Consider the following 11447-nt stretch of genomic DNA (forward strand, 5'->3'; position numbering starts at 1 on the left):
ACATGGTTGGCTTCATGACATTCCAAGTGATTGTGAGATATGAATATGATTTCCTTATTAAGGCCAAACCAAGAACAACAAAAGGATCAATTTTCATCCCTCTTATAGAAACAAGAGGCAATTTGTCTCTGATACAGCCAAAGAATTATCTTAGTGACTTCCATGTAATTTCCACATTCTGTTAAGGCATGTAGTGAGTTTAGGGTCTTTTTGGACTCTTTCAAAATTAAGTCATATAATAGGTACAATGAAGAATGATCTCCTAGTATTTGGCCCCCATCAACAAGCATCGGCTTGGTGATCTATCAAAAGGATAGTATTCCTTGCAGTCTCAAATAATTAGGAAGGATTGTTCTAACCTTCTTAAATTTCCATGAGGTTTTGATAATCAAAATGCTCCTATACAAGCCAACATTTTTCATTGTTTGGTTGATAGAGAATATGAGATAAACGGGAAGTTGAGGATAAGATCATAACAAATTTTTGAAATTCTTAAAAAAATTTCCCTCAACTTTTTGTTTCTCTCTCATTTTTCTATCAAACCAAAAAAGCCTTAGAAATAACCAACTGTTTGGCTTGGTAGGGTCTCTGGCTCCTTATAGCGGAGACTTGGGATCAAATCGCGTTACCACCAACCAGGGTTGGGGGGTGGGGGTGTCTATCCCCAATTCTCTATTGTGTAGTCCCAGGAAAAGAAAAGGCCCAGGCCCATTGTGTACTCGTCCAAGCCCAGACCCAGAATCCATCTAAGGTTCCCTTGACTTACTAGGCTCAGGCGTTTACAACATCAATTTCTTGAAGACAACTACCAGGGAGTTCAAAACAACTAGCCATGTGTTGGGAGTGGCGTTTTAATTAGTTTTGGAGGACCCAACAAACCTGATCCACTCAGACCCTATTATAGTAGCTCCAGGAAAATTCCTTTATGATGGAATCATGGATTAGTTTTGGTTTCAATTTTTGACACTCAGTAATAACTATTTTTGTTTGGGGCTACCCAAATCAGACTCCATAAAGGACCTGCTTCTATTAGCCACAATTTGAGAGTGATTGTTCCTTTCAGCTGGACGTGTTCATGGGCTGAGCTTCGGAATGGGCTTGACATTGTTTCAGGCTCAGGCTTTGGGCTGGGCTATTCAACTCCTGGCAAAAGCTAAGTCCAAACCCGGCCCATGAGCAGTTCTACTTATAGAAAAATAACTATGTACAGAATAATATTATTACTCAAAAATGAGGGATCCACCCATGACCTTGATTTGGGCTTAAGTTGATAAACTTGGACTTGACCTTGGATTGGGCCAGTCTGAACCCAAGATTTAAGTGTTAATGATTGGAATCCAAGCCACGCAAGTTGTACCTCTTAGAGCCAATAACCAATATGGATGAATTTAGTAAAATGAGGGACCCGCCCATTACCTTGGGTTGGGCCGTGCTGAGCCCAAGATTTGAGTGTTGAGATTGTAATCCAATCCACCCAAGTAAAATGAGTCGAATCTGGATCACCCTTCACTGGACTGAATAACTTCATTGGGCCCATTACTTGAGTTACGGTCATGCAATTGGTCCTTTCCAGATATAACATAGAAGAGTGGTGAACTCGAACAGAAGACTGGCGAACGTTCATGGTGGGTCCTTCCAGTTCCAAAGTTCAGTCTCGAAAACTCTTTATTTGCCATGTCAGCATTCTACCTTCTTTCTCGGTCTTTTAAGTTTTAATTTAAGTATCTCTTGCCCTTTTCTACTCAACTCTCGAACGTTCACCTTAGAGTGAGCACTTGTAAAATTCTCAGACCTCTGCTCAGACCGACAGAACACAATTTAGATCAACTCTTTACTCCAAACTGAGCTCCCAAAAGCTTCGGACACTCTCTGTTTGTTCCTTGGTTCTCTGTTGATCGATCAAATCAAACAGTACTGTTCACTTTCGAAGCAGCAAGCTTCATCCATGGCGGCTAAGACCGAAAGGAAAGCCATTCGTATCGATCTGGGTACCACTTATAGCTGCGTTGGAGTATGGCAGAACGACCGAGTCGAGATCATCGCCAACGACCAAGGCAACCGGACCACTCCCTCCTATGTCGCCTTCACTGATACAGAGAGACTGATCGGTGATGCAGCGAAGAACCAAGTGGCCATGAACCCAGCCAATACCGTCTTCGACGCTAAGCGGCTCATTGGGCGGCGATTCTCTGATCCGTCTGTCCAGAGCGACATGAAGCTCTGGCCCTTCAAGGTTATTGCTGGACCCGGCGACAAGCCCATGGTCGTCGTTCACTACAAAGGCGAAGAGAAACACTTCTCTGCCGAAGAGATCTCGTCCATGGTGTTGAATAAGATGAAGGAAATTGCAGAAGCGTTTCTGGGTCATGCAATCAAGAATGCGGTCATCACTGTGCCGGCGTACTTCAATGATTCGCAGAGGCAGGCAACGAAGGACGCCGGTTCGATTGCTGGACTGAACGTTCTGCGGATTATCCAACGAGCCCACTGCTGCTGCAATTGCTTACGGATTGGATAAGAAGGCGTCGAGATCTGGCGAGAAGAATGTTCTCATCTTCGATCTCGGTGGTGGTACGTTTGACGTTTCTCTTCTGACTATCGAAGAAGGGATCTTCGAGGTGAAGGCTACCGCCGGAGACACCCATCTCGGCGGGGAAGACTTTGACAATCGCCTTGTCAATCACTTCGTTGCAGAGTTCAAGCGAAAGCACAAGAAGGATATCAGTGGCAACGCCAGGGCTCTGCAGCGGTTGAGGACTGCTTGCGAGAGGGCAAAACGGACTCTGTCTTCTACGACGCAGATGACCATTGAAATTGATTCCCTCTACGAAGGCATCGATTTCTACTCGACAATTACTCGAGCCCGGTTTGAGGAATTGAACATGGATTTGTTCAAAAAGTGCATGGAACCAGTCGAGAAGTGCCTTCGAGACTCGAAGATCGACAAGAGCCAGGTTGATGACATCGTTCTCGTTGGTGGGTCGACCAGAATTCCGAAGGTGCAACAGCTTCTGCAGGATTTCTTCAATGGAAAGGAGCTCTGCAAGAGCATCGACCCCGACGAGGCAGTTGCATACGGTGCTGCTGTGCAAGCTGCAATTCTGACCGGTGAAGGTGGCAAGAAGGTCCAAGACCTGCTACTGCTGGATGTCACACCTCTCAGCCTCGGCATCGAGACTGCTGGAGGTGTCATGACTACTTTGATTCCAAGGAACACCACGATTCCGACCAAGAAAGAGCAGATTTTCTCAACCTACTCAGACAACCAGCCTGGTGTACTTATTCAGGTCTACGAAGGTGAGCGCCCTCTAACCAAGGACAATAACCTCCTCGGCAAATTCGAGCTCACCGGCATTCCACCGGCGCCGAGAGGAGTTCCACAAATCAACGTGTGCTTCGATATTGACCAAATGGAATTCTGAATGTTTCGGCTGAGGACAAGACTGCGGGAGTGAAGAACAAGATCACAATCACCAATGACAAGGGAAGGCTGAGCAAGGAGGAGATTGAGAGGATGGTGAAGGATGCAGAGCGGTACAAGGCCGAGGACGAGCAAGTAAAGAAGAAGGTGGAGGCCAAGAATTCACTGGAGAATTATGCGTACAACATGAGGAATACAGTGAAGGATGAGAAGTTTTCTGGGAAATTGGATCCGGCAGACAAGCAGAGGATTGAGAAGGCAATCGATGAGGCTCTTGAGTGGCTGGACAAGAATCAGTTGGCGGAGGTGGATGAGTTGGAGGACAAGCAGAAGGAATTGGAGGGTATATGCAATCCAATCATCGCCAAGATGTATCAAGGGAGTGGTGGGGAGATGCCGAGAGGTATGGGCGGTGGTGCTGAAGACATGCCGGGAGGAGAGTATGGCCGGAAAAGCCAAGGTGGGTCTGGTGGAGGAGCAGGGCCAAAGATTGAGGAGGTAGATTAGAGCAAGATGGTTTGAGTTGGGATTTAGGATTTTGTTCTGTATTTTTCACTTTGATTGGTGGGTGGGTCTTGTGCTTTTGAGAGTGACTAGGAGACTTAAGATATAACAAAAGCAAATAAATTATGCAGAAGAGGTTTGTTTAATCCTATGAGGCACTATCATATGTAAATCTCCTTAAAACTTGTTGGTATCTTTATGTTTGCTCAAAGAGGATATGTTTGGTTTAAAAGAAAACGTAGGGAAAGGCAAGAAACCTATACAAGATTTGTAAAGGCTTCCTTATCTTTTCTTTCCTTTTCCTACTTTTTCCTTCAAACCAGACACAGCTATTGCATTGCGAGCAAGATATAGCAAATTGTTCCCTCTCGTTTTTCTATGTGCGGAAGAAGATATTTGAGAGAGGAAAAATAAATAAATGATGGTCGACTCAACTTGAGGCCAAAGCAAATATATATCACCATTCAAGACTTATTTTTGTCTCTGTATTTTTACCAAATGACCAATCATTATAACCACTTCCGTCTTAATTTCTATCACTTCTTAGAACTCCTACTTTCTGTTCTTTTCCACCCTAACTTTATTAAGTGAAAGTTAAATAACAGAAATATATAAAAATAGATAATTGTTTTATATTTTAATTTTTAAACAATTAGTAACCATTTACATTTTATATACTATTTTTTTTTTTGTAATATAAAAATAACTATGATTAGTTTCAGTTAGGATTGTTCATCAAACCAATGAAACTAACCAAATTGACCCAATTTGACCTGAGTTGGTCAATTTCTAGTATTTCTTGTCAGCTTTGGTTCAATTGTTTCCCAACTTGACCAAATTGGGTTAGTTTTTGTTTGGCCATTTTTAAACTGACAATATCATAAATATATTAATAATTTATATTTTAAATATAATTTTTTAATATATAAAAGTAGGGAAATTCTCATATTTCTTAGTCTGAAATATTTTATATTGTAAATTTAAAATTTTAAATCATTCTTTTAATGATATCATTATAATTTTTAAATTTATTATTTTTTTTATTTTTAAATCTTTTGAATCGACCAACTAAACTAAAAATTGACCAAAACCAATACCAATATTTTTATACCCACCATTTACTCGACCAATTGAACTATTCAAACCGTTACGTGACATTGATTTTGGTTCTAGTTCTATCGAAACCCATCCTTGAGATAAAAACCGTTGACTTGGTAAAAAACCACCCAACGCGGAGGGTTCAACTATTGACCCGTTCGACCCAATCACTGGGTTGTGGGTTGCATACTTAATGCATGTGCAACTTTCAGATACCATAACTTCGCACTTCAATGTCCGATTGAGGTGATCTTTTTTCTTTGGTTAATTTTTCAAGGTTTATGCATCCCAAAGTTCCATGGGTGCCTTGTCCTACTATTTCTGTGAAAAGAAACCATTTTTTGGCCTCAATTCACAATTTTTATAGACCAAAAAATTAAAAATGATTAAAAATATAAATGAAATTTAAAATAATACGTATATTATATGTAAAACATAATTATACATTATTTATTGATAAAATATGTATTTGCACACATATATGTATATTTATATATATGTATATATAGTGTTGATGTAGAATGGTCTAACCATTTTGACCTAGACAGTTGAACTGATGACTCTGACCCAAATGCAAAAGCAATTTGGTCTCCGAGTTGATTTTTAAAACATTGACCGATACAACTCAAGTTGGTCAGTTTTGACTAATGGTTGATCAATTTTGAGTGACCAACTCCCAAACCCGGCTGGATTAGTTTGGCTAGCCAAACAATTACTATTCTCATCTCTAACAAATAACAATGCATTAATCTCCAATAATTGTTGAAAATTTATAGCGAATATACAAAACTATTGAAAATACATTTATAACAAAAACACAATAAATAACTAATAAAAAGCTTTAATACCTCTAAGTTATTTAATCTACTTTCACTATTTCAATAATATTTAATTTTTCAATTATTTATATTTTATATTCTTAATATTAAACCTATTAAAATTAATTTTGTGTTTTGATAATTTTTTTAAAGTTATCACATAATTTCATTATTTAATCTATTTTTCGTCTTTCAAATCATAATAAAATATGATTTAGTCATTAATTTTTTTTATATTTAAATAATTTACAATTTTAAAATATTATTTATTTATTAAATTTAATAATCTATAAAATTATAACTTATACTATTATTATATATATATTTTTTGTTAATTTTGAAAATATAAAACTATTATTAATTCAAATATTGTGAAATCTATTATAATTAGTTTTCTACTCTTAAGAAAAATTTTAAATTTATTACATAATTTCGTTATTTTAACTATCTAAAATTTAGTTATGTTAAAATTTTCATTATTTAAATATTTAAATAAAGTTATTACATAATTCCATTGTAATATTTAAATAATTTTTATATTTTTTAATTAAAACTTTATTTAGATAAATATAGATGAAAAGTAGGGGAGAGGATAAATAGGATTTAGAGACAACTTAAGAGAAAGTGGGGGATAGTTGGTTTCATAATAAAAAGAAGAGGAAAAGGGGAGATAAACCATGGTAGATTGCAACTCCATGGGCTTCTAGAGAGAAACTTGCACCCCATTTGGGTAATGAATCACAAAGAGGCCGTGGCATATCATTAATTTAGTGTATATATATATATAGATAGATAGATTTATTATTTTAACTATTTAAAATCTAGTTATGTTAAATATTTAAATAATATGTAAAATATTTAAAATTTTTGTTATTTGAATTTTATTTATTTTAAAGCTATTGCATAATATTAAATATTATGTTATAATTATTTAGATATTTTTAATATTTTTGTTTAAAATATTTAGTTATTGAAATATTTAAATTATATTTTTCAGTTTTTAATGTTAAATTTTTATTATTTGAATAAAATTTAAATTGAATAATCCAAAAAATCATAATTTGTAATGTTAGTACATAATTTTGTGATGAATTTTATAAAAATATAGAATTATTAATAATATGAATATTATTAAATATATTAGAACTATTTTTCATGTTATTAATAAATATTTTAAAATTATTATATAATTCCATTAGAATATTTAAATAATTATTAAATTTTTTAATCCAAACTTTCTTTAGATAGATATAGATAAAAGGTATAGGGGAGAGGATAAATAGGAATTAGAGATAATTTAGGAGATAAATAGGAATTAGAGATACTTTCAAAGATAAATACGAATTAGAGATCATTTAAGAGAAAGTGGTGGAGGTAGTTTAGGAGAAATTTTAGGATAGGAGATTGGTTATTGGGAACATGTGCATAGAGACCAAATCAGCCCCCTACAACATCCCCACTGTGTATCGGAGACATCTCCTGATGATAATCCCATAAATGATTATGTCATCATCAAGAGATGCTCTCAATACATACACCTTTGTCGATATAGAGGGGTGTATCAATATTGAACAATGAATAGAATTTACTTACTTGGAACTGCATGATTTCTAGGTATGGATTGAATGGCCTCCTAAAAAAACGTGCATCTCTCTCTCTCTCTCTCTCTCTCCACACACATGCACACGAGTTCAAATCAGCCCCCCACAGTGTCCCACAACACATCTCCTGATGCATACATTTTTTCGAATTTCAGTTTTAAGTAATATATAATAAAAAGGGGTTCCCAAAAATACTTGTAAACAAGTGTATCAGGCACCCAAAGATAGATACAATGCACTTAATGCGGCATGTTGTATCAATACTTTGAACCTTGATTTTATTTGGGAATATTGTCAAATATTTCACATGTAAACTACATATACCTGATATTTGAGTAGAGCAACACATGTGAACTACATAGACCTGCAATTTCAATAGCAAATCTATTTTTGTTCCAAAATCTCCATGCCACATCGTAGTTGTTCTTATTAGGCTTCAACTCCTTAATTGCTTTGTGATGAATTGTTTAAAATTATAAAATTATTAATAATATAAATATTATTAAATATATTAGAATTATTTATCATGTTTTAAATAGATATTTTGAAGTTAATATATAATTTTGTTAGAACATTTAAATAATTATTAAATTTTTTAATCCATACTTTGTTTAGTTAGATATAGATAAAAGGTGGGGGAGAGGATAAATAGGAATTAGAGATAATTTAGGAGAGAAACTCTCTCTAAATTAGAGATAATTTAGGTGATAAATAGGAATTGAATTACAGCTTTAGAAGATAAATAGAAATTGGAGATCATTTAGGAGAAAGTGGGGGATGGTGGGGGAGGTAGTTTAGGAAAAATTTTAGGATATGAGAAAACGGGGCATAGTGTATTGTTGGTAGGCGTGGGCAGAGTTCACATGGGTAGGAAATCCGAAGTCAATTTTTTATGGAGAAGAAGAGTATCTAATTGGTTGTTTCAAAAATGAAGTTGGAGTTATTATTTATATTAACTTGTGTTTTTAATAGACTTTTGGCTCTCGCAATCCTTAAAATTTGCCAAAAAATTACTTTTGACTTGGAGAATTAAAAGGTTTATTTTGGACATCAAACTAAATTAGAAAGTATTCCATTATTGTTAGGCAAAAAACAAACAAGTATGTTGATAAATCTGTTAAACAATGTGTGCCTAGTCAATGAGGAGTCATGCGGTTTGTATTCTATGTGTGCCTAGTCAAAGGCTGACTGTTGGGGGCCTGAATTCTACAATCTTTAGTGAAATAAGTTCATTAATGTGAGAGTTATTGGCAGCGCTGTTGGATTGAACTTAACATTCTCCATAACCTTCTTGCAATGTGCCTTCCAACAATGCCAATCGATCACTGTACTTAGATCTTTAATGCAAATTGCATAAGACATTTAGGTATATCTCTATTATTGAATATTTTTATTATATTAAACAAAAATAAGTGTGATAAATAAAAATTAAATTGTAGAAGATTTTGAAAACATATTCTTTAGTAATATCATCATAATAAAAGATTGTCACATGCAAAGCACGTGCACACTTATTAATCTATACTATATAAAGTGTGAATGTAGTGTGGAAGTTTTTTTGGACTACAATTACCTTCTATTTCTTTATTTGATTAAAGGTATAAAAGTCACTTTATTATAACTTTAATGGCTATTAAAATGCCCATATTTTTGTATTTAATCCATCTCAAATTATAAGGGTTGAAAATATAACTTAAATTATTACTTTTCACATCATTTAATCTCCTCTAATTAAGTCTTATACTTAAGGTATTAAATCCCATTTTTCTCTTATTAAATCCTATATTTTTAAGTTATTTTTTACTAATAAATGCTACTAATTAGATCTATGTCAATATTTTTAACCGTACAAATCCATATATATTAAAGTTTATTAAAAAACAAAACCATTCTTTATCTAAGTTGTGGTTAAGAAATTCAACCATCCAAATCAAACTGATCAATCTACGAAGTCATAGTTAGGTAATACAAATTTTAAAATAGAAATAAATATAGAAAAACACAAATAATGTAGAAAAATTAGGCACATTTATGTAATCAAATTATTTTTATTGGTAATGAAAATGAAATACATAATTTAGAACCGGCCAAAAATGAAATACAAAAATTAATAATAAATAGTTCAACTTTTGGGTTAAATGTATTAAACTTTAACGTCATAAATAAATAATAAAAATTAATAAAATATAAAAATAAAAAAATAAAAAATACATTATTTTTGCAAAAAAAATGTATAAGATTATGGAATTTTATTTTGACTAAAATACTCATTTTTGAATTTAGTCCCTATTCAATTGTGAGGTTTAAGTTGTAAATTGAACTATTACTTTTCACCATATTCAATTTACTCTATTTACATTTTTTTTATAAATGAACAAAAAAAGATACACCATACTCAAATTCGAACTTGTGAGCTTCAATTTTCAAGATCATTTAGTTTTCAAACTTTCGAACCGAACTTTAACCTATTGAACACTTAATCGAATCGAACTTGAACAGAAAAATAGAGTTCAAATAGAACTTGAATTCGAACTCAAATTTGATCATATGACTATATTAGTCAAACTGAGCCAATACATGTAAAAGTTTGACTTGGCTTACTTCAATTGCAGCCCTATTCCACACGTCAAGTTAGAAAATAGACATTCTTAAAAGAAATGAAAAACAATTAATATATATATAGAGAGAGTAAGGTTATACAGAGGTCGGTTCCGTTTCGTTGTATATAATTTATCCAACTAAACCGATGTCTTTGTGTTTATATTCTTGTCACATGAAACTGACTGCGATAACCTAAAAACCAAATTAAATATAGACTTATAGATTTGGTCGATTTCTCGATCTTCTCCATTTGTGGTAGCTAATCCTACATGTAAACCTATATGTATACTGTGGTGTGGTTTAGAGTCTAAAAAATAAACCTATTTGTATACTAAATCCGTACAGTGGAAGATCCTAAATTTGATACTTTTTACACTAAAAATATTCTCTTAAATGAAGGGATTCGTGCTTGGATGGTAGCTCAGGATCAGGCTCATGAAAACCTTATATTCCCTGAGGAAGTTTTACCACGTGGAAACGCTCTTTCATGGAACTTTAGCTTTAGCTAGTCATGACCAAGAAACCATCGGGTTCGCTTGGTGGGCTGGGAATGCCCAACTTATCAATTTGTCCAGTAAACTACTTGGGTCTCACGTCGCCCATGCCGGATTAATTGTATTATGGGCCGGAGCAATGAACCTATTTGTAGTGGCTCATTTCGTACTAGAGAAGCCCATGTATGAACAAGGATTGGTTTTACTTCCCCATCTCGCTACTTTAGGTTGGGGGTAGGTCCTGGTGGAGAAGTTATAGACACCTTAGATAGAAATAAAATGATCACAATTTTGGGTATTCACCCCGGGGGGGGAGATGTAAGAAAAATAACCAATTTGACCCTCCCTTAGCCCAAGAGTTATATAATTCATTTAATGCTTTAAGAATAAATAAACCATAAAAAGTAACAACTCTATCATTAAAGATAAATCCTTCCTAATGATAATTTCGAATAGGCTTAGATGTTATTTAAATTTACTAGATTAAAGGCAGTTTGGTTTGTACACTGGTAAACCAAAAATCGATCCGATTGTTGGGTTTTATTTTTTCTTGAACTAAAACTGGTTATTAATATTTGAAAAATCGATCAAATCGGTTTGAGTCAGATCAGTTCGGTTAATTTCATGAACAATCCTAAGAGAGAGAGAGGCTTCTACTATTGTTAAACACATTTGAGTGTTTCACAAATTGGCTAGTAGCTTTTAAAGAGTGAAAAGTAATTAATGAGTAAAAATATAAAGGGAAAATTCCCGATTAATACTCTGTACTTTGGCCCTCAAACTTTAGAACATGACAATTCAGTACTCAAACTTTCAAAACGTGCCAATCTAGTATCTACCGTTAACCAACTGTTAAGTGGCATTTGAAAAGACACAAATGCCCTTCAAGTGTCATCTAATTTTCTTTATC

The 11447-nt window shown here is 34.2% G+C and overlaps 1 pseudogene; it reads left to right on the forward strand.

Annotated features, from left to right (window-relative positions):
• Window positions 1–1747: 1747 nt before the first annotated feature.
• Window positions 1748–4536, forward strand: LOC104603246 (heat shock 70 kDa protein-like; annotated as a pseudogene).
• The last annotated feature ends 6911 nt before the right edge of the window (window positions 4537–11447 follow it).

Source organism: Nelumbo nucifera, chromosome 2, assembly GCF_055504915.1.
Source record: "Nelumbo nucifera cultivar China Antique chromosome 2, China Antique-T2T, whole genome shotgun sequence".
Classification (NCBI taxonomy): domain Eukaryota; kingdom Viridiplantae; phylum Streptophyta; class Magnoliopsida; order Proteales; family Nelumbonaceae; genus Nelumbo; species Nelumbo nucifera.